Raw genomic sequence first — 24,579 nt, forward strand, 5'->3', positions numbered from 1 at the left:
GTTCCCATGGAATGTACTGGTTTCCTGGTTATTTTCCAGGTCCTGTTAATGGTTATTTGCATGTTTACTTAACCAGCATTCTTAAAATTAATATTGCCTTGTGACTGCCTTTATCATGACTCTGTTAGTGGGGATTTCTGTCGTCCACATGCCCTGGGGGACGTGCAGCCCCGTGCGCTCCCTGCCTTAGCCTGCCCCTTCTCCCATGCAAGGGGCCCAGGTGGATTCTGAGCTCTTAGACCAGCATCGCAGCCCTCAGATGGGTTTGGCTGGGACTTCCCAGTATTAAAAATATATGTATTAATTACCTTGCAGCATTGGAAGGCATCATCTAAAAATTGAGGATTTTTTCTTTCAGTAGAAAAAAATCAAGCCCGTACTAGGCCACGTTGCAGAAGGCTGGGAGGTGCGGTGGCCCCTTCAGACAAGGCCTGGCCCAGCTGCCCTGCCTCCCCTTCTCATTCCCTGACGGGACCCGGGAGGCTTCATTCAAAGGTTCATGGCTGCACCTGCCAGGGATCTGCAGGAGATGAATAATGCCCCCTCCTCATCCCTGAAACCTGCGAACTGGACGTTCCTGGTAAAGGGATTTTGCAGATAGGATTCAGTTAAGGACCTTGAGATAGGGAAATTCGCTTGGATTTTCCAGGGTGGGCCCTAAGTGTGATCACCAAGTTTCTTATGGGAGAGAGGCAGGAGGGCAGAGAAGAGAGGAGCTGCAGTGCTGGCAGAGGGAAGAAAAACTCTCGCCTCTCTTAGGTTCTGTTTCTAGGACCTGTGAATTAAACTGACAAATGACGTTAACGAGAGAAAAGACAGACTAACATTTTTACATGCACGAAGCTTCATGAAAGAAAGTAAAAACCCAAAGAAGCAGTCAGATTGGGAGCCTGCATACTGTTTTGACAAAGGTCTCAGTGGAGATTGAGAAGGCTCCCAGTGCCATTATGCTGACATCTTCCCTTCCAGAGGTTTCTAGGAGCCTGGGAGGCTCCTAGGCTGTGACCCCTCCCTCTGCTCCCTCCATGCGTGCTGGGTGGGGGCGGCCATGCATCGTGGAGCCGGGTGGCACTGGGTGACCGGGTAAACGGGTTAGACCTTACTGCACATTACTGCTGCTCCGGGGTCAAGGTCTGGTAGCTCTTAAAATGTGAACAGCTGGAGACAATGCGGTGTGCGGGGTCCACGTCACTTGGCACTCCTGGTACGCACATGCGTCACAGCGTCTCCCTCCAGAGTGAGGCCGTCCATGAATGCCAAGTGCTATGTGTGAGTCATGCACAGATTCCTGCTCACATCTGCATGGAGGCTTCTGCAGCTCTTTATAGTGTCCATGTCACCCAGCCCAGAGGGGAGTAGTGGCGCTCTGGCTGGAGCTGCCCAGTGTGACCCACATGGACTGCGGAGCTGCTGGGGTACGCTGGTGCCAGCAGCCATAGCCTTTGAAAGGTACTGTCTCAGCCCTGGGACAGTCTGCACCTAGGGTGGTGCTCTTGAGTGTAGTGGGACAGCAGAGGGCTTTGTGTCTCCCTGTTGCCCCTGTACCCTGTGACCCTCTGGGCTGTTCCCTGGGTGATGTCCACCCTGTACTCGGGCAGACCCTGATTGCTTCTTTCAGAAGCCTGTACTGAGTCATGCGCAGGGGCGGAGGCCCCTCGCAGAGGGAGTTAAGCGAAATGCCGAGAGGTGGCTGCGTCTGACCTGCTGTGCCTGTGCAGTCCCCATCAGGACACATACCGTGGGCTCCGAAGGCTAGTAGCCTGTGGCACCAGCTGTGTTCACAATCTGCAGTGGCTGCTGGTTGGACAGAGGTCATGAGAACCCATCTCTGCTGATTGGAGACCCCTCCCCACTATCAAGGACTCTGTCAGTGCTGAGCATGCTGCAGCGGCCCACTGGCTGCCTGGCCCCCTGGAGGTGGGCAGGTCTTCTGGTAGCTCCACACCTGTCTGCTGCTGGCTGCTGGCTCTGAAGTTGCACTCACAGGGGACTTGTGGGCAGCCTCAGGGGATCACTGCTACATCCATACCTCTAGAGCAGGGGATAGCACACATGTGTGTCCAGCCTGCTGCAGAAGTGAGGTGAGAAGTTCTTGTGAAGAGCTGGCTTTTGCCCTGTGCCCAGGATGCACCAGCAGCACCCTAGAGCCAGCTCTGCCTCGTTCCCAACCATAGTGCACACCCAACGACACTCCTGTGTTCGCACCAGGGTAACAGAGGTCCCCTTCAGTTTGTCCCATAAGGGTGGGGTCACTATCAGGACACAACTGGATGCAGAAGAGATGTCTGGCCCTTGTGGATAGTGCTGTTGTGAACACAGGTGTACGCATGTCTCTTTGAGACTTCTTTGTGTACATACCCAGTGTGGAATTGCAGGATCACACGGTTATTCTAATGTTTTAAGGGACTGTCATGATTCCCACAGTGGCTGCATTACGTTGCATTCCCACAGCAACGTGCAAGAGTTCCGGTTTCTCCATATCCTCGCCACTACTTATGTTCCTTTTTTTTTTTTTTTTTTTTTTTGGTAGTAACCACCCTGATTGGTCTGGGCAGGTTGGGAGGTTGTTTTTGCTTTTTAACCTCATCTTCACACAGGTATGAAGTATCATTTGCCTGCAGCACCAAATCCATTTTTACCATCAAGGATCTGCAGATCCCCAGAGGGTGTGCCCCACTTCACTGGTGACTAGAGATAGAGGCAGGGCACTCAGAGCAGGAAGAGCCGCGCAGCCAGTGGTCTCATTGCTGTCCTTAGGACAGTGCTGGAGGGCGCCCCTCACACTTACCTCAGGCAGTTTCAGGACCTTACTGTGGCCGCCCTTATTATCCTGAACTGTCAGATCTCAGCTCCCTCCTCCCTAGGGTCCTGTCTGCAGCTCTCCAGGCTTAGTCAGTGTTACAGTTCCACTGTCTGGTAAAAATGATGCGATCCATTATGTGATAGTAAATTTAAATAATACTGCTTGTTAAAATGTGCTCTCTGAATGAAGAGACCCCCCCCCAAACAAGCTTTGTGTGAGCAACATGGCTGTTTATTCACCTGGGTGCGGGCCAGATGAGTCCGAAAGAGAGTCAGCGGAGGGCAGGGTGGGGGTGGGGGGGATAGGAATTGGTTTTATAGGTTTGGGGGAAGCAGTAGAAAGTACAGAAGTTACAGTTTAGGGTGTTTCTTTGCAAGCTGGGAGGGGGTCATAGGGTTGACCAAGGTTGGTTACAAAGTCCAGTGACCTTGTCAATTGAGACGTGAATAAGAAATGATAGAAGAATGTCTCAAGTTAGGTAGGCACTGCAGGGGTTGATCATTTCTTCCAGGAACTCATCTGGGGTGTATGCGCGGGTCACAGAGGTTACCGTGCCGTTCGTGATGGGGTCAGTCAGCCTAAAAGATCTTACACTACTTAGAAAAGTAGTTAACATTTATTGTGCTGAGCAGTGTTATAAATAATCCAAGTACCTTTTGCAGCCGACTCTGTCTTGTGGTTGGAAGTCGAGGGGCAGAGGGCTAAGTGGCCGGCCCAGGGCTGCACAACTGGTAGGGGTGAGCCCAGAGTGTGCACCTGTGCCACCAGGCTTCTGTGCTGTGTAAACATGCTTCTGCTGGGGGAACAGATGGACAGGTCAGGGCTTGTCATAGCGGAGCAGCACAGAAGGGAAGGTGTGCTGAGGTATGGACACAGACATGAAGACAGCATAGATGAACCAGGGCTCATATTAGGGTCTTGACTGTGTGGATCACAGTCCAACCAAGGGGGATGGGCTGGGAACATGTCCTTGAGGATGGCGGGAATGTGCTCTGGGGGCTTCAGGGCCACCTTCTTTTTTGTTGGGGTGAAACCATCAAAAGAGAGAATCTTGCTGGGTACAGTGGCTCACACCTGTAATCACAGTGCTTTGGGAGGATCACTTGAGCCTAGGAATTTGAGGCCAGCCTGGGCAACGTAGCAAGACCCCATCTCTACAAAAAGTAAAAAATTAGCTGGGCGTGATGGCTCACGCTATAGTCCTAGCTACTCAGGAGGCTGTGGTGGGAGGATCACTTGAGCCCAGGAGTTTGAGGCTGCAGTGAGTTATGATTACACCATTGCATTTCTGCCTGTGACAGAGTGACACCCTGTCTCCAAAAAAAACCCAAAAAACAAAAACTGGGGAAACTGCTGTTGTTTCGAAACAACATAGTTGTTTGTGAGAACAATACTGAAAAATGCCTCCAGTCAAAAAATTTCAGATACAGGAAAGTTCAAAGAAGATATTTAAAATGCCCCTAAAATTCCACATCCCAGAATCACTTCCGGCATTTTGGTGTCCCTCCTCCTGGAGGTCGCTCTGCCTGCGTTCGTGGGTGGTGTTCTAGCCAGCCCTGGGTGTGCCCTTGCTGGCTGGCTCACCTGCAGGAACAGGAGCAGGAGCCGCCAGGGTTAGGAGTCAGCCTGGGAGTGAGCCTGGAACGGGCTGACCAGGCCCTTCCCTGGGTGTGGCCTTTCATGACTGGTTTTTTTTTTTTATACATGAATAAGCTTGCACTTAAGTGCTGTTTTATCTTCTCCACTTTGCATTTAATAGAATGTTTATCTGTACTTGTCAGTAAACATCGTCAGGCGTGGATTGTACTGCCTGTGTAGCATGCTGTAATACTATTATTAACTTAACCTGTTTCTGATGGGTGGATATTTGTTTTTTGTTCTCCTGCTAGCCCCAGATGGAGTCTCACTCTGTCGCCCAGGCTGGATTGCAGTGGTGCAACTTTCCCTCACTGCAAACTCTGCCTGCCAGGTTCAGGCGATTCTCCTGTCCCAGCATCCCTGTAGCTGAGACTACCGGCACCCTGTCGCTGAGATTACAGGCACCCGCCACCACCCCCAGCTAATTTTTGTATTTTTAGTAGAGACGAGGTTTCTATACTAAACCCCAATCTTGACCTCTTGACCTCAGGTCATCTGCACACCTCAGCCTCCCAAAATGCTGGGATTACAGCTGTGAGCCACCGTGCCTGGCCTATGTGATGGCGCATATTTAGATGACAGATTTTTACTGTTAGGGCACATGGAGATAAACATCCCTGGGCAGGGCATCCCTCTGAGCTTGTGGGCTTCCTGAGTCCCAGAAATATGCCTGCTAGACTGCAGATATCAGAGGCCGGTTTCCCCCTCCCCAGTGACTGTGGCTGGTCCTATTTCCTGCCTGGGAAGATGTGGGCTGTTCATCCTCCCAGCCTGGCTGCTGCCTCTGTGCAGGCTCCTGTCCTGGGTGGGTTTTGCAGCTGGACAGCAGCCACCTCTAAAGAGGCAGTCACAGTCAATTGTCTCCCACTGAAGCTTGAAGGGCATCTTAACTCACCCAGTAAGCGGGGTCCAGGCCCTTTGTCACAGTGTGTGTGTGATGGGGGTTGCTGTCTGGAGGGTTTACTCTTCAGCTGCTGGGGAGCAGGGGCGGATGCTTTGAGTTTCTGGCCTGCAAGTGGAGAGTATTCCTGAAAACTTCCTCCTAGTTCTGAATTTTTTTTTTTTTTTTTTTTTTTTTGAGACAGAGCTTTGCTCTTGTTGCCCAGGCTTGAGCGCAATGGCACTATCTTGGCTCACACAGCCTCTGCCACCCAGGTTCAAGTGATTCTCTGCCCTCAGCCTCCAGAGTAGCTGGCATTACAGGCATGTACCACCACGCCTGGCTAATTTTGTATTTTTAGTAGAGATGGGGTTTCTCCATGTTGGTCAGGCTGGTCTCCAACTCCCAACCTCAGGTGATCCAGCCACCTCGGCCTTCCAAAGTGCTGGGATTACAGGTGTGAACCACCGTGCCCAACCCTAGTTCTGAAGTTTTGTGGTGTATGTTCGGACTGTCTAGTAATTCTCTTCCCTGTGTGAAATATTTCCAGAACTTTCTGTCATCTGCAGATGCTTTGGGCATGACTTGCCATCCCACCCTGAGGCCTGTCCTCAGCCAGGATTGTGACTGCTCCTACCCACAGAGCTGCCCACCAGGGTTAAGCAGCCGCTTTGGAGGCTTTGGTACAGGTTTACAGTTTTTAATGAGATTTTCTTGTTATTTACATTTTCAGAGTGCCACTGTTTGACACAGCTTGACCCCAAACAGAAACCCACAGCTGCATTCTTCTGAGCATGTAACTGGCCACTCCTCATCCACCATGTGGACTTCAGTTTGTGAACTGCTTAATTTCTTTGTTGTACTTCTTTTCAAAGCTAGCAAAAAATTATTGCACCACGTGCTCTGGAATGGCCTGTTAGTGTGCACTTCTCTGGAACAGCATGCTTCCTGGGCTTCCAGATGCTGGGTACGTCCCTTGGCCACTGTGACCCAGCTGGGGCCCAGGAACCTACTCTTCATGAAGTGCCCACCAGGCTCCTAGCTTGAGGTGAACTTGAGATTCTGTTAAGAACCGGATTTGAGCGAGCTCAGCTCAGCCCAGATGTGCGCAGGAACTGGCTTTGATCCACCTGGGTTCGTCTCTGATGCAGGGTGGGCAACTTTGCTTTCTAGACCTTTAGTGTCAGACACGGCCCCCTGCCTGCCAGTGCTGATACAGCTTCTGGAAGTTTCCAAGCCTTGCTTTCTTATCTGCAAAAGAGGGATGGTGACAGTAATAGGTCCTAGCTAGCTCCTAGAGCAGCGGGAAGGGTTCCTGTCAGAAGCTGGCACCTGCCTGGGGTGTGGTATGCTCAGTAGACAGCAGCTGCCGCCCCCACCGGCCCCTGCCACTGTTGCTGGTCTTGACTGCATTGTTGCTGGGTGACCTGAATTACTGTCTTCATAGCCCTCTCCCCTGACCCCCAGAAGGTGCTCGCCCTGAAGGGGATGTCGATGCTCCCCTAAATGTTGTCTGCTTTGGGTGAAGCTAAGATTAGAGGCTTCCTGGCATCCAGAGTGAGCTGAGGTGGCAGCCAGCATGGTACAGCTCCTGGGGGTGAGTTGGGGAGGACTGGCTGGGCAGGGAGGATAGGAGAGCCAGGCCACATGCCACTTCTGTCTAGTGCCCGTGCCCAGGCTGCCCCACGGGTGACCTGCATTTGGGGAAGGAGCTGAGGCCCTGATTGACTCCACACTCTTGGATGCATTGCTTAGTGGGCCTGTGACCTAAGGCCAGGAGTGAGTGTGGAACGGGAGACCCCCTCCAGGGACCCTGTCCATCTTCTGTGTCTTCTGGACCTCTGGAGCAGTCATGCAGAGCTGCAGCAGTGTGGTTGGCAGGGTCCGGGGTGCTGAGGGGCCCAGCAGGCAGAGCCCCAGAGAAGCCTTGCGCTGGCTGCTCACAAGGTAGAGATGGGGACGAAGAGGCTGCTTTCTTGCGTACTTTCCCGTGGCCGGCCCACACTGAGATCTGGTGTTTTGCTTTTCTGGGGGGCATCTGTCACCCTGCCCCAGGAGATGGCTTGGCTGTGTGCTCCGTGGTCCTGTAGGCGGGGCTGGGGGCCATTGTCCCAGTGCAGGAGAAAGCGCTGTCTTGAGGTGGTGGGTCAGGCCATGTGCAGAGTGGCTGGGCGCTGGCCTGCGCCATGTGACCTTGAGCAGATTCCATGCCTGTGCCTCACTCTCTTCCTGCCTGTGATGAAGGGGCTGGTTTCTCGTGCTTCTGCGTTCCTGCGACTGGTTATCTGTAGCCCTGAGATTCATGCAGGCTGCGATGGAGGATGTGTGCCTCCCCTCTGCTGCCCGCCTGGCACCCTCTCCGGTGGCTGGGGCGTGGCACTGGGCTCTCGGCAGGTCGTATGGGTCTTACCCTCGTCCCTCTGGTTCAGGTTCCCCTGCAGGGACTATGTTTGGGCAGTGCTGGGCAGCATTGAATGTGAGGCCCAGAAAGAAGCTGCATGGGCCTTGGCAGGGGCCGGCTGGAACTGGTGGCCGGTGGTGGTCCTGAACTTGTTGTGACCATTGAGAGGGTTGGGAAGAGCCTGCCCAGGAAATTATTCAGTGTGGGGGTTGTATCCCTCCATAACAGGTCAGCTGTGGTCAGATGGACAGCAGCATGCCCTCGGTGACGCATGCCAGTGAGAAGGACCTGGGTGTTGGAGCCAATGTTTTAGGTCAGCCCTAAGCCACCCACGCCTACAGCGCAGAGCCCACCCCTCAGAGCCAGGCCCAGCCCTCAGAGCCAGGGGGGCCTTCCATAGGTGGTCACTCTAGCGGTGAGTGCATCCCTGGGGGAAACAACGCCTCCTTCCTGGGCCCTACAAGAGACAGAGCAATGGCCAGGCAGCCCCTCCGCTGGAGCTCTCAGACCTGAAGATGACTGTGTGTGGGACAGTGAGTGATGATGATACACCAGTTCTCCTCCCCATGTGTGACCCACCACATCGCACACATTCTGAATCATCCGGAAGGTGACACACTGCTCGGAAAATGAGAACCCCCACATGCAGTGGAACTGGCTTCTTGTGGGAAGGACAGACACCAGTATGGGGCTCTGTGGGGCCAGAGACTCTTAGGCTTGGGCGCTTTGAAGTCAGCCCAGCTAAATTCCACTTGCAGGTGCTACTGACCTGAGGGTGGAGAGGGGCTTCCAGGTTAATAGGACCAGGTTTCTGTTAGCAGTGCACATGAGGTCTGTTCCTATTCGGAGGCTGCAGAGTGAATCCTGAAATTCACTTGAATTACCTCACTTGATTACCTCAGTGGGGAGTTCCTACCTGGGCTCTGTTCACACTGAGAGGACAGCAGAGGTCACCCATCAGGCCCCAGATGTCTCAAGGAGGCAGGGGCTGTGGTTTTCTGATACAGGCATCACCCTGGGGTCACAATGCCTCCTTAGTCCATATGCGTTTGACCCTCTTCCGGCATCAATGGCGGTTTGGGGTTGGATGGACCTGAGTGACTGACTGTGTCATTTTAGGCTGCCCCCCTCTTCTGACTCCCCAGGAAGAGAATTGAAGAGCTGCCTCACTTGGGCTAGAAGCATCTGAAAGAGAGGAGAAGAAATATCAGTTCCCTTGTACTGCAAGGGTGGATGGATTTAGTGAGTGAACTTGGGGATTGGTTATAATTCATTAGAGAAGAGTGAATCAACCTCTGACCCAGTACTGGACTCATGACATTCAGCTAGAGGGTCATTTGGTGATTTCGAAATAGATATTGATTGAAATTCTGGCCATCTACATGGGCAGTAATCGTCTTAGTGGCAAAGGAGGAACTCACTGGGGACAGGCTTAGGCCTTGGCAGGGGGCAGGTGTGGCCTGCAGTGTTTGCTTCTTACCATCATAGCCTGGTGTTGTGGTTGTCACGTTGTCTATTTTTTAGCACTTTTGTGACACTGGTCACCTGCCCATGGTGACCACTTGGTCCACTCTTGATGGGAAGTGAGTTGGCTTGGTTTGAATATGGTTAAGAAGTAGCAGAGTCTCAAAATAATGAGCTAAGTTGAAGTTACTTCCTCTGATACCGAGGTCGAAGGGGAGGTTCCTGTGGGCTCAGGGGCTGTGGGGGCTGGGGGGCTGGTGGATCAGGTTGAGGCTGTGTGCACCTGGCGTCTGCACATGATGGTAAGACAGAGTTTAAGGTCAGTACCTTAAACTCTGACCTTGAGGTGGGAGCAGACAGCCCCAGATGATGAAATGGTGAGCATCTCCCGGCAGGAGTGAGGCACAACTGGGGCCTTTGCAGAGCTCTGGCTGGAGCTTGGGGTTCTCTGATGGGTTTGCCACGCTGGAACTAAGGCTGGCAAAAGCCATGTCCTGGGGAGGAGGCCTGGATTGTGAGGGAGAGCCTCCTGGTGACTCGGGACCCCGCCGACTCTATTCTGGTTACGAGCTGTGGTCATGCTGGCCTAACTTTGTAATTGTAGTATATATATTTAAGGAATCACTAAAGATAAAAGCAAGGACAGTGGCATTTGGTGGTTTTGAGACTTAAAAAAGAAATTCCCATTTGGACTGGGGCCTGTCCTGAGGCTTCTGGGCCTGCACCGTGGCAGAGCAGGGAGGCCTCTGTCGCCTTTGCAGCTGGGCTGAGTCTGGGGGCAGCAGGGGAGGAGGGTCCTGGCCTGGAGGAGGTCAGGTCCCCTGGAGAAACTGCATGTGCTTTCCCTGTGGACACTTGGTGGGGACCAGGATGCCTCTGGGTGCCAGGCACCTCCCCAGGCTGCCCGTAGTCCTGAACCAGCTCAGGGCTCCAGATGGTTCCAGCAGATTCTACAATGTCTTCACTGCTGGCAGATGGCAAGGAGAAGGAGCCATTGTTCCTGAAGGACCTGTTTCTGCCCTGGTGTCCCTGGAGGAGGAAGCTGCTGGCTCAGGGCAGGCAGAACCTCAGCACAGCTGAAGAGCACTGTGCCAGTCAGGGTCCTGGGGTCACTGTAGGACCCAGAAGGGAGGGCGTCTCAGCCCTCTCAGTGGTTCTAGGTGATTGTTGCATTTTTCTGAGCCTGTTTTTCCTCCTCCCAGCAGTGCCATAAAACCTGTCTCCCGTGGGGCATGCTGGGGGAGGGGGGTGAATGAACAGCCGGTGGGGTCACAGGGTTGAGCTTTGGGGATTCCTGCCCCCGATGTTGAGGCAACAGGGTTGTAGGTTGTCCTTGCCCAGGCTTCTCGAACACTGGGATTCAGTCAAGTCTCAGCTACGATGGTTAGTGAGGAGCCCGCCAGGGAGCTGTGGACATGGGAGGCATGGGCCACCCCTTCCCCGCAGTTAGGGCCATGTGCTGCTTCAAGGTGACTCACAGCCTGACCCTTGCAGAATCCAGTAGAACAGTCACCTTTTCACCTTGGCCTTGCGGCGGATGTTTGTTCTTCTTCCTGCTTACGTTTTCCATGAGTGAAGACTAACCGAAGGGAGGCATCTGTTCCCAGAGGGCAGGCCTGAGGTTGCCCTGGCCTTTGAGCTGAACCACAGTGGACAGCCAGGATTTCAGTGGGCGGGTGTCGGGGATGGTCTGGGGGCATACCTGGCAGAGGCGGCATGGCTTGGGTGACACTGGGAAAGGCAGGAAATCTGGCAGGTGCAGGCCGGTTCTCAGTCCTGGCCACTGGACACATGGGCTGCTCTGAAACCAGACAGACCCTGGCCTCACTCGGGAGCTGCTAAATCGGAATATCTGGGGGGCTAGGACTAGATAGGTGGTGTATTCTTGATGTTCCACAGAAAGAGTGGAAGAGGCACACATATCGAGTTGTAGGGCTTCCTTTTGGGACACTAGACTGGGGGCTGGGACCGGGCTCTGCAAGCCCTGGAGAGAAACCGGGGGCTTTGGAGCAAGAGAACAGTACGATGTGAGTTGCCTTGTAAGAACTCAGCATGACAGCTGTGTGCAGGGGGAACGGGGGCCTGGGGCACAAGGGCTTTAAGAAGATGGGGCTCTTGGACTGTGGTCATTCCCTTACAGGTAGCAGGAGCCAGTTGGAGGCCTTACAGGAGGGATGGTGGTATGAACCATGAGCGGGAGGGAAGCAGGGGACGTTGGGCAGAGGTGGGGGGAGGACAGGAAGAGGGTGCCCGGGGGCCCAAAGCCAGGCAGCACCCGGCGAGGAAGGTGATTAGAAGGTTTGAGAAGGGTCCTGGTCAGAGAAAGGAAACACTCAGGAATTAAGGGGGGCAAGGTTCTGAAAAAAAAAAAGGGCTCGAAGGAATCTGGAGTCAGGGGACGGAAGCATCTTGGATTTAAATCATTCCAGGCTCATTGAGCTGAGGTTAGCAGTAAAAGCTGATGTGGTGGTCATGGGCTTTAGAAAGAAACTTTCGATTTAGGCATAAATCACAGAGTTAAACCATCGTGGTTTGGGCCGCCATTATGGGATAGTGCCATTTTGTTGCTTGGTTGTAATATTGTGTTTAACATTCTTGCCTTACAAGTCTTTATTTGTTCAGTTTCATCTCTGGTGGTAGGGCTGTCTCCTGTCCTCTCCCAGGGAAGTAGCTGAGGGGAGGAGATGCTGAGGGAGTAGCTGAGGGAGGGGAGGTGCTGAGGGAGTAGAGGAAGGAAAGGAGGTGTTGAGAGAGGGGAGGTGCTGAGGGAGTAGTGGAGGAAAGGGAGGTGCTGAGGGAGTAGCTGAGGGAGGGGAGGTGCTGAGAGAGTAGTGGAGGGAGGGGAGGTGCTGAGGGAGTAGCTGAGGGAGGGGAGGTGCTGAGAGAGTAGTGGAGGGAGGGGAGGTGCTGAGGGAGTAGCTGAGGGAGGGGAGGTGCTGAGAGTAGTGAAGGAAAGGGAGGTGCTGAGGGAGGGGAGGTGCTGAGAGTAGTGGAGGAAGGGGAGGTGCTGAGGGAGTGGCTGAGGGAGGGGAGGTGCTGAGAGAGTAGTGGAGGAAAGGGAGGTGCTGAGGGAGTAGCTGAGGGAGGGGAGGTGCTGAGAGAGTAGTGGAGGAAAGGGAGGTGCTGAGAGCATAGTGAAGGGAGAGGAGGTGCTGAGGGAGTAGCTGAGGGAGGGGAGGTGCTGAGAGAGTAGTGGAGGGAGGGGAGGTGCTGAGGGAGTGGCTGAGGGAGGGGAGGTGTTGAGAGAGTAGTGGAGGAAGGGGAGGTGCTGAGGGAGGGGAGGTGCTGAGGGAGTAGCTGAGGGAGGGGAGGTGCTGAGGCAGTAGCTAGGAATAGGAAGGGGCAGAGGCCTATTCTAGGTCACACAGGTGGGATGTGGCAACATGGGAATCTAAACCAGGCAGGTTGGCCTCACAGCTGGCACTGCAGCCACCACAATATACTTCCTCCACAGTTGGGGGAGAAATTAATAAGCAATTAAGGTTTCTAATAGGCTTGAAAGAAGCAAAAAAAATGTTTGAGCTAGGTGACTTGTGTTTTATAGCAAAGATTGTATTACTGTGCAAAAATGACTTCAGCTCAACTGGAAATTTTAGAAGAGAGTCAAATGAAAATAAATCATGCAAATTATGCATGATTCTTTCCCTTCCTGGTACACAGGAAGCAAACCTGTCAGCGTGATCGGTAGAAGCCCTGAGCCTCTGTTCAAGAAAGGCAAGAGAATAACACATTGCTGGAAGTCTCTAAAAAGGTTATACACGTTATAACGACTATTAAAGTATGATCCCAGCACTTGTGTCTTCTGTACTAACGTTACTAAGAGGTTTCCTCAAGATGGAAATTTTCATCAACAGCAGACAGACATGATGGAGCCACAGGATCTCCCCCGAGACCATCTCCCAGTACCCTCTGTGTGGTGCCCAGACTTCTGTAACATCACTGTGAACGTTCCAGACAGAAAAGGTTCTTGTCCAGGTAATGCTGGTGGTTAAAGAAAAATGAATTGTAAGTGGAATTACAGTTGGAAAGGATCTGAATGTCCCACATGATCATATTTGATTATGTAATATTACACAGCTGTGACAGGCTGCTGAGGGCACCGTATAAGAAACAGTGCGGGGGTACGCAGGTGTGGTGGGGCAGAAACACCCAGGACCAAGATGCCACATGCATGGGCTCTCCCACTCCAGCAGCCCGCAGGCTCCAGTCTCCCTCTTGGACTTCAGGTCCCACCTTCTATGATGCAGAGCCAGCAGGCCCCCGCAACACCTGCCCTCCTGTGCGATTGCTGTAGTCTGCCCTCCCCAAGCCAAAGACCAGGGACTGGAAGTCAACAGTCTTCATCTGACTCACACCTTCACCCCACGCCCTCCAGAAGTGAGTGTTGAATAAATGAGTCAGAGTTTCTTAGAATGAGGAATTCCACCAAAAGGCCAGTCAGACCAGAAACGTATGTCATGTCTGTCTGATGTTCTTGAAAATTTCCATTCTGGTGAAATCTTCCTCTTAAAGTTAGTACAGAAGACACCGTGCTAGGGTCTTATTTTAATCAGTGTTACAACCTGTATAACCTTTTTAGAGATAGTTAGGAATGTGTTCTCTTGCCTTTCTTGAATTTTTCAAATTTTCTATGGTTACTGTATTTTACTTTTGATATCAGACTTAAAGTATTTTAGTTAGAAGACCACACGCTTAAGGAAGGAATTTGAATAGTTCTAAAGAATCCAAATCGTGAGAAATAAAGCATACTTCTTTCACAGATCAGATTCTCTTCACGGGCATCCCTTGCCAGCAGGTTTTTGATTAAATTGTGATCTCTTGAAACATCCTTCTGATGAACCTGTGTGCACACCCATTCACACATGCACACATGGCCACACACCATGTGCCTGCACCGATGGAAACATACTTACACACATTTTTGGGAACCCTAGTTTTACCGATCAATGGATCTGGAGTGCTCTTTCATACAATTGCAGCGTTAATCTTTTTAACAGTTGCATAATGTTCCATCCTCTGGAATGTACCATAATTTGTATACAAAAATTCTGTGCTAGATCTGTATGTACCCATGTACACAGACACATACACACTGATGGACTTCTGGGTGTCTTTGGAACTTACCTGTTGAATAGCCTTGTACCAGTGATCTCACACACGTGGGGTATATCCACACCGCATGCTTGGTAGAGAACTGCTGGGTCAGAGGTTCTGGAAATACTTCTTGGGAGATGTTGGCCCACAGGGCATGGGAACGTGTCCTCCAGGCCCTCCCTGTGCACTTTGTAGCCAGCCTTAATCAGCTGCCCTGCTCAGCAGAGTGTAGTGGCATCGTGTTGTAATATGCATGCCCACTCAATCGGGGTGTGTGCTGGATTCACAATTTCAGTGGAGGGTCCCCCATTGCTCTCTGCCCCCGGAACTTCCTTACCTGCTTCTGGGCCAGGATGAAGAGATTGAGCAGAAGAGGCTCACGCCCCGCTCCCTGTCCACAGCCACAGCAACGCTGCCTGTCAGTGTTCCTAAGCTCTGCTCCCAGGAGTCTATGGGGGCATCTTTGAACCTGAGCAAGCCCTGATCCCTTGTGTGTGCGGGAGGAGGCTGGTGGAGCCCCCAGTTCCTGGCAGTAGGGGGCGTTAGATGTGCGAACAGCTGTACCCTGCAGGGTTGCCGTATCTCTGCCAGTCTTCTTTGCTAGGCATGAATAACTGGCTTCATTTCACAGGTGGTAAGAATGACAGTTAATGCTTCCTAGTGCTTAAACAGCATCAGACACCTAGGAAAGCACAGGAAGCATTAACTATGATTAGTCATGGATACTTATAACACCCAAATGAGACAGGCACTAGTAGTATGCCCATTTTTTTATGAGGAAACAGAGGCTCAGTCACTTCCCCCAGGAACATACAGCTTGGAGAAGGTAGGACTGGAACCCAGCTTCCTCTGATTGCAGAGCCCCTTGCTCTTGCTTCAATCCACCTGTGTCTTCTCTGTGTGCTGAAGAACACCTGGTCCCTGCTTAGGGCGGACGCCCAGAGGCGAGGTCATGTCTGCAGGATGGAGGCCAGATGAAGGCGCTGCCTGTGGCTCCCTGCTGCTGCCATCAGCGGCCACTAAATACCTGGGTTTCTGAGCCCCACACTCTCCTTCACTATTGGGGGTGCACTGGGAGAGGGTGTGAAGACCATAAGAGGGAAATGCTTTTCTCTCTTCTGATTAATTTCATTGCTTTTTGGTGAATGGGCCATTGGCTTCTTTTTACCTGTGCTGTCAGGAGTTGGGAGGTGCGAGTTGAAACAGCAGGATGTGAGTAATTACATGAGAAGTGTGGGTTTGCATTCTTCAGCAGGGTAACTAATAACTGTGGGGTTTCATGCTGAGGAAGAAGCAAACTGAGTTCGTGTAGAGTGAGGGCAACGTGGGGCCGGGGAATGGGCAGTTCACTAAGGAAGTGTGTTCCCATTTAGGAATCTCGGGGTTGGCAGCTGTTTTTGGAGGCTAGCTATGAACCCCAGCTGGGAGGCAGGGCACGGGGATGCCAGTGTTCAGGTGGAGTGGTTGGAGGCTGTTGAGATTAGACCCCAGACCTGCTGACATTTGCTATTGGATGCTGTAAAATTACCATGAATGTGATACGTGTCGTAAACCACAGGAGGAGCAGTTCTGGGTCTTTTTTATTCAAGTGAAAAAGACTTATTTCATTTCTAGAAAATAGAAGTTTTTCAGTTTTAAAATCCTTGATGTTCACATTATTTACCTAAACCTCTTATTTATGTATGAATCCCTGCCTTTTTTGCCTTGAACTGTTTCTGGCACAGTCCCCAGGTGGCCACTGTCCCCTCTCCCTCCAGTGTGACAGGAAAGCCTCGTGGGAACAAGTGATGTGACACTTTGCAGGTGCCCACAGCAGTGTGGGGTTCCTTCTTTGCTTGTCCAGCAGCTGTGTCCAAGTGCCCAGCCCTGCCCTGGGAGTTTCAACAGGAAATATCGGTGTCAGGTCCTGGATGGATGTGGTCTTTTCCAGGATTCTCATAGCCGCTCATGTGAACATACTTTTGCTTATAAAATTGGCTGTAAGAGGTATCTGCTGCTGGAGAGAAGTCCCCAGGATCGGTCTCTGGAAGCTCCGCTGTGGTGGGGCCTGATGAATGGTTATTGTTTCTGATCCCTGTCCTGATGGCTCCTTTGCTAACTCCAGGTGCCTGCTCCGGGTTCAGAGGAGGTGTCGGCCCCCAGGGGTTAGGGGACTGGACGTTGTGTGCCTGAATGGCCATGTTTAAGGTCCGGCTCCCTGGGGAAGCGTGTGCAGGGCATCTGTAGAGGAGGAAGCTGTCGGGTGAGGGGCCTGGGTGGGAGGGATGGGGGCTTTAAACCTGGGTTTCCAGGGAGAGCCGCCTCCTTCCCAGCTGGCTTCAAAAAAAAAAAAAAAAAAAAAAAAAGCCATGGTCTTAATAAGCTCTGAAAGCAAAAGGAAACAACAGAAAAAGAAACCCTCTGCACCACAGAATTTGCAAGAGTCTGATTCCGAGGTTTAACAATTACGTGGCGCCTGTATTAATAGAATCATGGAGGGATCAGGGTCGGCTCCTGAATGTCTGTAGTCCCGCACATGGCTCTGGTTTTGTGATTCTGATTCTCTTGGTGTAATTGTTGGTGCTGTTACTGCACCCTGCAGTCCCTATCTTGAGGCTGCTCTCCCACACTGCAGAGGAGTGACAGCCACGCTATGAAAATCTTGCCACACCACGGTGGACATCCTTCTGTTTGGCTGAAAACCAACTATCCAAAAATAAAGGAAGATGAACAGCCCTTTGGTTCTTGTAATGTTGCCACATGTGTTTCTGCTTTTTCCTTGTCTGCTCTATGAAGATAAATTTTAAAGGATACATATCTAGAGCTAATAGACAATTAGATGGTGGTTTTTGGTTCACGGACTCTGCTAACTGGAATGACTTATTTTGCAAGACAGTGCACCTGGTCGGGTCCTGGGGCTCATCTCCAGCACCGGGTGATGGGCTGGGCTGCACTTCCCCTCTGTTTGTGGGTGGGTGGTTGCACAGCCCCTCCCTCCTGTCTTCCCCAGCACGTACAAGCCGAGCTGATCCTGGGTTTAAGGAAGTCTAGAAGTTTTAGAAAACTCCCAATAATTTGTTTTCAGTGCCTTTCCGGGAGTGTTTCTGAGTTTAAGTGGATGGACAGTTTAAGGGCTTAAACAGCCTTATTTCCTATTATTTCCACAGCAAAGATTTCTGAAGACGTCTTTCTAGAAGTGACTGGAAAGTTTCAAGAGGCATAAGATACAGGTAAAGCCACTTTATTCATGACTTGCGATTTCAGTTGAGCAGAGTTGATAACGTGTAGAGGCCGCAGTTGGATCTGCAGGTGGTTGGTTACTTGGGCTCTTGGTCCCCGAATATCCCGTGAGCAAAGCTTCAGACTTGGCTGCCATCCCTTGGGCTCAGCAGTGGGGAGGTGGGGGCTGGGCCCCCCTAGGGATGGTCTGTCTCTGTTCCTGCCCTCCCACTGCCTGTCCCTGCTCCCGCTCCCCATGTTCTTCCCTGCTCTCTCGGCTTCTCCCGCTTGGGCTTATGGCAGCTCTGTGACTGATGGCCCCTGGTGTCCACACCAGAAAGCTTGCTTGCTTCCTTTGGAGGGTGCAGGGAGGTGGTCGGTAAGGTATGGTGTAATGAGAGGGCTCTCCAGGTCACCCTCCTCAGATTTGGGCCATTTTTGTGATTAATCTTGATTTGAGTCCATTCCAAGCGAGACATTTTCACTTTCAAAGGAGAGAGAAATAACCAGCTTAATTTGTAAAAACAAAAGTGAAACCCCCGTTTTCTTCATCATTTTCATATTACTCAAGTATGATGAATGGGCCCCACAAGGTTTTTGATTCTGCTGGCTTTTAAAGAGTCCTGCAGCCAGTGTAGACGGTCTTGGTTCCTATGCATGGGACTGTGATGAGAACACATCATGCCAGTTAGATAGGGCGGCTTTAATTAGCACAGCGTTTCTGCTAGGGCGACAGCTGTTTCTGTGCCTACTGGCTAGGTGTATTATCTGGTCCGTTGGGGTGGGAGCTCTGTCTTCTTACATTTGTTAGATCACTTTATTTATTAGGAATTGACACTTGTGTGTTACAAGTATTTTTTGTTAGGTTTTTTTTCCTTCCTTAAGTCACTTGTCTTTGAGTTTTGCTCTTTGTTAATCTCTTCATTTAAAAACATTTTGGAATCTTTAGCTATAAGGTAATTGAAAGCACAGACAATTTTATCTACTCTGTGCTGTATTAAGTAATAATAGAGTTCCAGCGTGAGAGCCCAGGAGGACTAGCTCCTTCTGTTAATTTTTACTTTGCTGTCACAAAAACCATGAAGTATATATGGGGAAAAGAAGCCGCTTCTCATTTTTCATGCAAATTAAAAAGGGTCAAAGGTATGGCAAGAAATAGGTACTCAAGCCAAGAAATGGCTTAGCATGTGAAAAATCACGTTACACACAGCCGCACACATTAACGTGACGGGCTTCAATTATTGGTCTGCTGATGGGTATAGCATGGGTGAAACATAGTCTCTTAATGAATTAAATGTTTTTACAGAAGCGATACAAAAGTATGAATCATTTTTTAAAAAACAAAGCAAAATTGAGTTTCCTGGCTGTTGTCTTCTTCCTCCTTAGAAGTGACCACTGTCACCAGTTGGCTGTCTGTCCACGTTCATGTGTATGCATCTGCGTGTTCTTGTGTGTGTTCTTGTGACTCTGTGTCTGGTGTTTGTGCGTGTTTATGTGTGTCCGTGGCTGTGTGTGTGTGTGTGTGTGTGTGGTTTGTGTGTAGACGGACGCATCCTCTGTTGACACAGGTGGGTTGTGCCTGGTGTGTTGTTGCTCTGCACCTGTCTTTGGTGTGTGCTGCACTCACAGGCAGTCGGTGTAGACCGGCTTTAGTCTCTCTAACGGTGCTGTCTTCCTGGCCTGCCTGTTAACCAGCCCCTCATTGAGGAGCATCCCCTCTGGTGGCACATGTTACCGTCGCAGCACGGCAGGGTGGTTCTCCCACACGTCGTTTTGCAGGCCTGCAGCTGTGCACACACTGTTTGTCTGTAGGACTGCTGCCCAGGATTTGCCAGGGGGTCAGTGTGTGCAGACATCTGGATAGCTCAGAATTGCCCCCAAAAGTCCTTTACGCCACACCTTCCCAGTACTGGCTAGCAGCAGACTTTGAAATTTTAGCCTGCTTTGTGGACAATAAATAAATGGGTATTTTATTTTAATTTACATTTGTTTTGTGGAGTTAGGCAGCCTGCTGGAGTTATTTTTTATTTTATTTTTATTTATTTGTTTATGTATTGGAGGACGGAGTCTCGCACTGTCTCCCAGACTGGAGTGCAGTGGCATGATCTCAGCTCACTGCTGAGACGATCTCACCTCCGCCTCACAGGTACAAGCAAATCTCCTGCCTCATCCTTCCAAGTGGCTGGGATTACAGGTGCCCACCACCATGCCCAGCTAATTTTTGGTATTTTTAGTAGAGACGGGGTTTCACCATGTTGGCCAGGCTGGTCTCAAACTCCTGACCTTGTGATTCACCCGCCTTGGCGTCCCGAAGTGCTGGGATTACAGACATGAGCCACCATGCCTGGCGGAGGTATTTCTGAAGGTAGGAAAGTTTTATAAGACAGGTGGAAAATTAAGAATACAAATAAAGTCCACTTAAAGCAAAACCCTTCTATATATATCTTTTGTGTAGTTCTGCCCTCCTTGCAGGTCAAGCTCTGGGGACTGAAGCACCAGTTTTAGTGTCATATCAAAGGCCCTCGCAGTGTAAATGGTGACCTTTGGCATTCTGAAGCATCTCTGCCGGCTGTGTTATATCTGGTGCTGAGCTCTGCTGGGTGCCAGTGGCCCCTGAATTGGCACTGTCTCAGTCAGCTCAGGCTGCTCAAAGAAAATGTCACAGACTGGGTGACATAAAAACAGACATTTATTTCTCCATTCTGGAGGCTTGGAAGTCCAAGATCAAAGTGCTGGCAGGTTTGGTGTCTGGCGAAGGCCCTCCTCCTGGTTCATAGCCAGCGTCTTCTCACATGGTTGAGGGGTGAGGGAGCTCTCTGGGACTCAGAGACTGTAGACTGATGAGCCACTAATCCCATTCATGAAGACTCCGCCCTCCTGTCCCAGTCACCTCCCAAAGGCTCCCTCTCCAGAAACCATCACATTGGTGGTTAGGATTTCAACATCTGAATTTAGGGGTAATACAGACATTCAGACCATAGTATCACCTTTGAAAGACATGACCCCAGGCATCCCTTTAGTGCTGCAGGGTGAACACAGTCCTCCCTGAGGGGCTGGCCAACCACTTTCCAGTACCCCACACTTTCCCCGGGAGCCAGGTCCAGTAGGGAGACGGTTGGCTCCCCTGGAGGTGGCAGCAGGTCAACATTAGGCCAGTGGAAGATGATGATTTTATTTCTGCTAGCACTAACCTGTTTGGGCCCAAGGACGTGTGCACACACCACACACCCTCCAGAGAAGACAGTATTGTCTGTATCCGAGTCAGAAGAGTAGAGTGAGGTTGCACAAGTGGCATGATAGTCTGCATCTCTGCCATGGCGGCTGCTGCTTAGAGGGGTCCCCACTCTTCCTCTGAAGGGCCCTGTTCCTGCTGCCACTCGGTACGCATCCTTATAGCATGTGTCCTTCACTCCCGCTGCCCTCTCTTCCTGGGTTTCCCGTTCTGTACATGCTGCACCCAGGGCTTTGGGAAGTGGGTGAGGTTAGAGTGTGTCTGAGACATTCTGGCTGTGGCTTGCTTGCCCCTGCAGGGATGTGGCTTGAGGATGAAGTGGACCGGACCTGGCAGCTGCCCTGCTGGGTGTGTCCAGCCCAGCACAGGTCCGGGGCTAAGCATGTCCCTGCAGAGCTGGAGCGCTGGCCTCCAGGGATCCATTTTAAAGTCTAGGAAAACTGAAGTTGGAACAATAAGCTGTTTGTTACGCTTGTGACCTGAGCAGCTCCTGAAACCCATTCCTGATTCCTGATGGGATAAGGCCATTTTTATCCTCAGTTTGCAGGGTGGTGACATCAGCACCCTAACTGGAGGTGGGAGAGGGGTTTCTGGGGGCAGAGGACATCCCAGGGTAGGGATGCTGGGTGGCTGGGCACTGGCAGGGCATGGTTGGGGAGGGCAGCGGTGTCTTGTGTTCCTTAGCACTTGGCCGCCTGCTTCCAGCTGGGGGGAGATGTGGTAAGTGCTTGTTCTCCACTGTCCTCGTTGCAGGGCCTGGAGAGGCTCTAAGCTTTACCTGCCCCATCTGGACAAACCCCTGAGATAAGAAATAAGCCAGAACACGCCTCCCCAGGCGGCGTTTGCAGTGAGCTCAGGGGTCCAGGTAATGACTGCCTATGTTAGATTGGCCAGTCCACAGCTGTCACTAGAGATCCTTTTTCAGTTTCCCTGGGACACGAGCCAGGGCATTTTAATGCCAGTGTTACATCCTGTTGCTGGCAGAAGCACTGACACCTTCTGTGTGGTAGTGACTGGTGTCCCCTCTCCGCCCTAGCTGCCAGACAGCTGATCCCAGGAGGGAGCCGAGACATGGGTGGTTGGACAGTCCCCAGATGGCTTTTTGGTCCATGGTCTTTGCCTTACAGGGCATTTGGCAGTGGTCAGAATGTGTGTGCTGCAGCGGTGACACATGCGCAGATACACGTACACACACATGCACATATAGATGCACACATGCATGTCTGCGTACACAGATGCATGTATGTGTGCATACTGCTGTGTACACAAACATGCACACATACATTATGCACCCACTTACACAGATGCACATGCACACACAGGTGTACATATGTATGCACACAGGCATACACATGCATGTGCGGACATACACATGTACACACATGCAGAGATTCAAGCAGATGCATATGCACACACAGATGCGTATACGTGTATGCATGTGCAGACACACAGACGTACACATGTGCAGAACACACCTGCACAGATGTATACAAATGTACAGACATGGATAGGTGCACATATCTCTGTGTGTTCATGTACACACATGCAGAAATACAGATGCGCATGCATGCGCACGAACAGATGCATACACACAGACGTATAAGCATCCACGTATGTGTACACCCACACAGACATATATGCACAGTGGTTGCTGGGTACTCCCATTTTCTCTGCTGTGACCTCCTCCCTTGATTTGAAGTCCCCTGGGGGTGGGAGAGCTGCCATCTGACAAGCGCTGACAAGCAGGAGTGTGGGGCTCAGAGCCCCCTCGGAGTTCCTTTCTGCTGACATTTAAAGTGGGCTCGTGCACCCTCATGAACAGCCCAATTACATGTAAGTAATGGGAGTGACATTTCATAACCCTGTCTTTCTAATGGGCTTCTGTGTCAAGTCGTTCTTTCTGAATGCGAAGGGCAGCAATTTCACACTGTCAGGGCAAAATGCACATGCATACGGCTCAGCTCCCAGCAGGATGCCATTGCTTCTCAGAAATGGTGAAGAGAGCCAGCAAAATGGGCTTTTTCTCCTTTTGTTTTAATTTAACAATTTAGAGTGAGGTCTTTAATGTAACACCCATCAGTGATTATGGAGCCACTGTTCTGAAAGAACTCGCGGGGCTGGCAGATCTGTGTGAGTGTGGTGTGTGCTTTGCTTAAAGCAGTTTCTAAATTATATGAAACAATGCATTTTGTTGAAAAAGGAGAAAATAATCAAACCCCTTCAATGTCACAAAGAAAATGCTGAGCCCCTCCCCCTCCCCAGGAGGAGGAGTGTGTGGTGTGGACCTTCTATCCTGACCTTTGGCTACTCATGTGGATGGTTTTAAAGGCCATTTGAGAAGAGCAGCTGGGTCTGATCTAGGCCATCGAGAATCTGGTGTCTGCTGATGAGGTCAGTACGCTGCAGACCTGGATAGAAATCCATGCCAGGAAGCCTGGTGTCAGTCACTGTTCTCAGGGCAGCGTCTGGAAGCCAGGTGGGTGTGTCCATGCCCTGCTGAGCTCCTACATGGCAGCGTCTGGAAAAGAAAAAGATTTTTTCCTTTCAACATAACCAGTCTGAGTAACCACATAAATGACCCCAGTCCTGACAGTCCTTTGTAACCATTTAAAGCCACCCAGGAGACAGAACCTGCTGGCTTCCACAGGGGCACCTGCTGACATTTCTGGAATACCTTCTCTCAGGCACATTCATTCATTCAGGGATGGCTTAGCCATCCCTGGGTTTGGTTGTGGATACTATGGCAAGATTTGTTTTAAATGTCTCTTCACTGGTGATTTTGTTTTGTGGAACTTTCCACTCTTGGCAGCTTACCTTCGTCCTCTCCAGGTCTGGCCCCAGTCTTCTCACTGGGATGTTTGTGTGTCTCCTGTTCTGCCCCAGCTAGGTCAGGGAGGCATTTTCAGGTCCTTGGGCCAAGTACTATGAAAACAGTAGAGTGTGGGGGTCAGGAGAGAAGAGTGACTGTGGGATGGAGCCAGCTGCCAGCAGCTCCTGGGGGAAGAACAGTCTGGAAGCAGGAGCAGCAAGCACCAAGTCTTCGTGGCAGCCTGGGAGGGGTGGGGTGGAGTCGGGGGGGACTGGCCACACTAGGAGCCGGCATTCTGCGTTAAATCCTATGCCACTGCCCAGCACTCGGCTTTGCGGGGAACAATCCTATTTTTACAATGCGTTTGAGCCCCCAGATGTGGCCGCTCTCGCGACCCAGGCTCTGCACAGAGGCAGCTCACTCTTCCCGTCCTTGAGAGCCTACCTTCAGGGGGTTCTGTCTTCTGCTTCTGGAGCCGCTGGGCTGCTGTCCCCAGGCTGCGAGGACAGAACATGGATGTCTTTTTAAGGTTAATTCATTTTATGAAAGTAATTAATGCATGTAGTGAAATCGTTCTTACTTAATTTGAGAGAAGCAGCAGCACTTGCTTGTCTGTTCCTTTGTCCCTTCCCTGCTGCCCTGAGACAGTGCGTTTCAACTATTTTAGCCATTTGGTATATTCCTTCAAACTAGACACACCTACGTTTCTTGGCTTTTCCATCTCAGATGGTGTATTATGATGGAAGACAGGATTGTGTTCTCTGACCCTTGTCCCCTCCCCTTCCTCTCTTCTTCCCCCAGACCCCCAATGGAGTTAGTTGTAATTTTTCTTACGGGGGGCTGGGCAACTGCACAGTGATAAGTACACTCTGGTTACGTTTCCGTTCATAGGGCACTCTTGCCCCCCCTGGGGTTAATAACTCCTTCATTTTCTAATCTGTGTATCAGTTCTAATTCATCTTCAGACTCTGTAAGAGCCTGAAAACGCATTTCTGAGAACAAAGCCACAGATGCAATCGGTAATCCATCGTGGCTTCTCCTGCTCCGCCCCGTTGGAGCC

General features: G+C 51.2%; 1 protein-coding gene across 11 annotated transcripts in view; it reads left to right on the plus strand.

The window, feature by feature from the left end:
* SEMA4D (semaphorin 4D) overlaps window positions 1–24,579 on the plus strand; it is a 128,069-nt gene that overhangs the window by 58,720 nt on the left and 44,770 nt on the right. For 7 of the 11 annotated variants that reach the window (XM_074395546.1, XM_074395547.1, XM_074395541.1 and 4 more), the window contains one exon: window positions 17,427–17,489. The exons of 2 other annotated variants lie outside the window; for them this stretch is intronic. The gene's annotated coding sequence lies outside the window, so the exon portion shown is untranslated. Of the gene's footprint in view, window positions 1–16,545; window positions 17,490–24,579 lie in introns of those variants that run through there. 2 more of the 11 variants (XM_074395542.1, XM_074395543.1) reach the window with 1 other exon arrangement.

This window comes from Saimiri boliviensis, chromosome 2, assembly GCF_048565385.1.
Source record: "Saimiri boliviensis isolate mSaiBol1 chromosome 2, mSaiBol1.pri, whole genome shotgun sequence".
Classification (NCBI taxonomy): Eukaryota; Metazoa; Chordata; class Mammalia; order Primates; family Cebidae; genus Saimiri; species Saimiri boliviensis.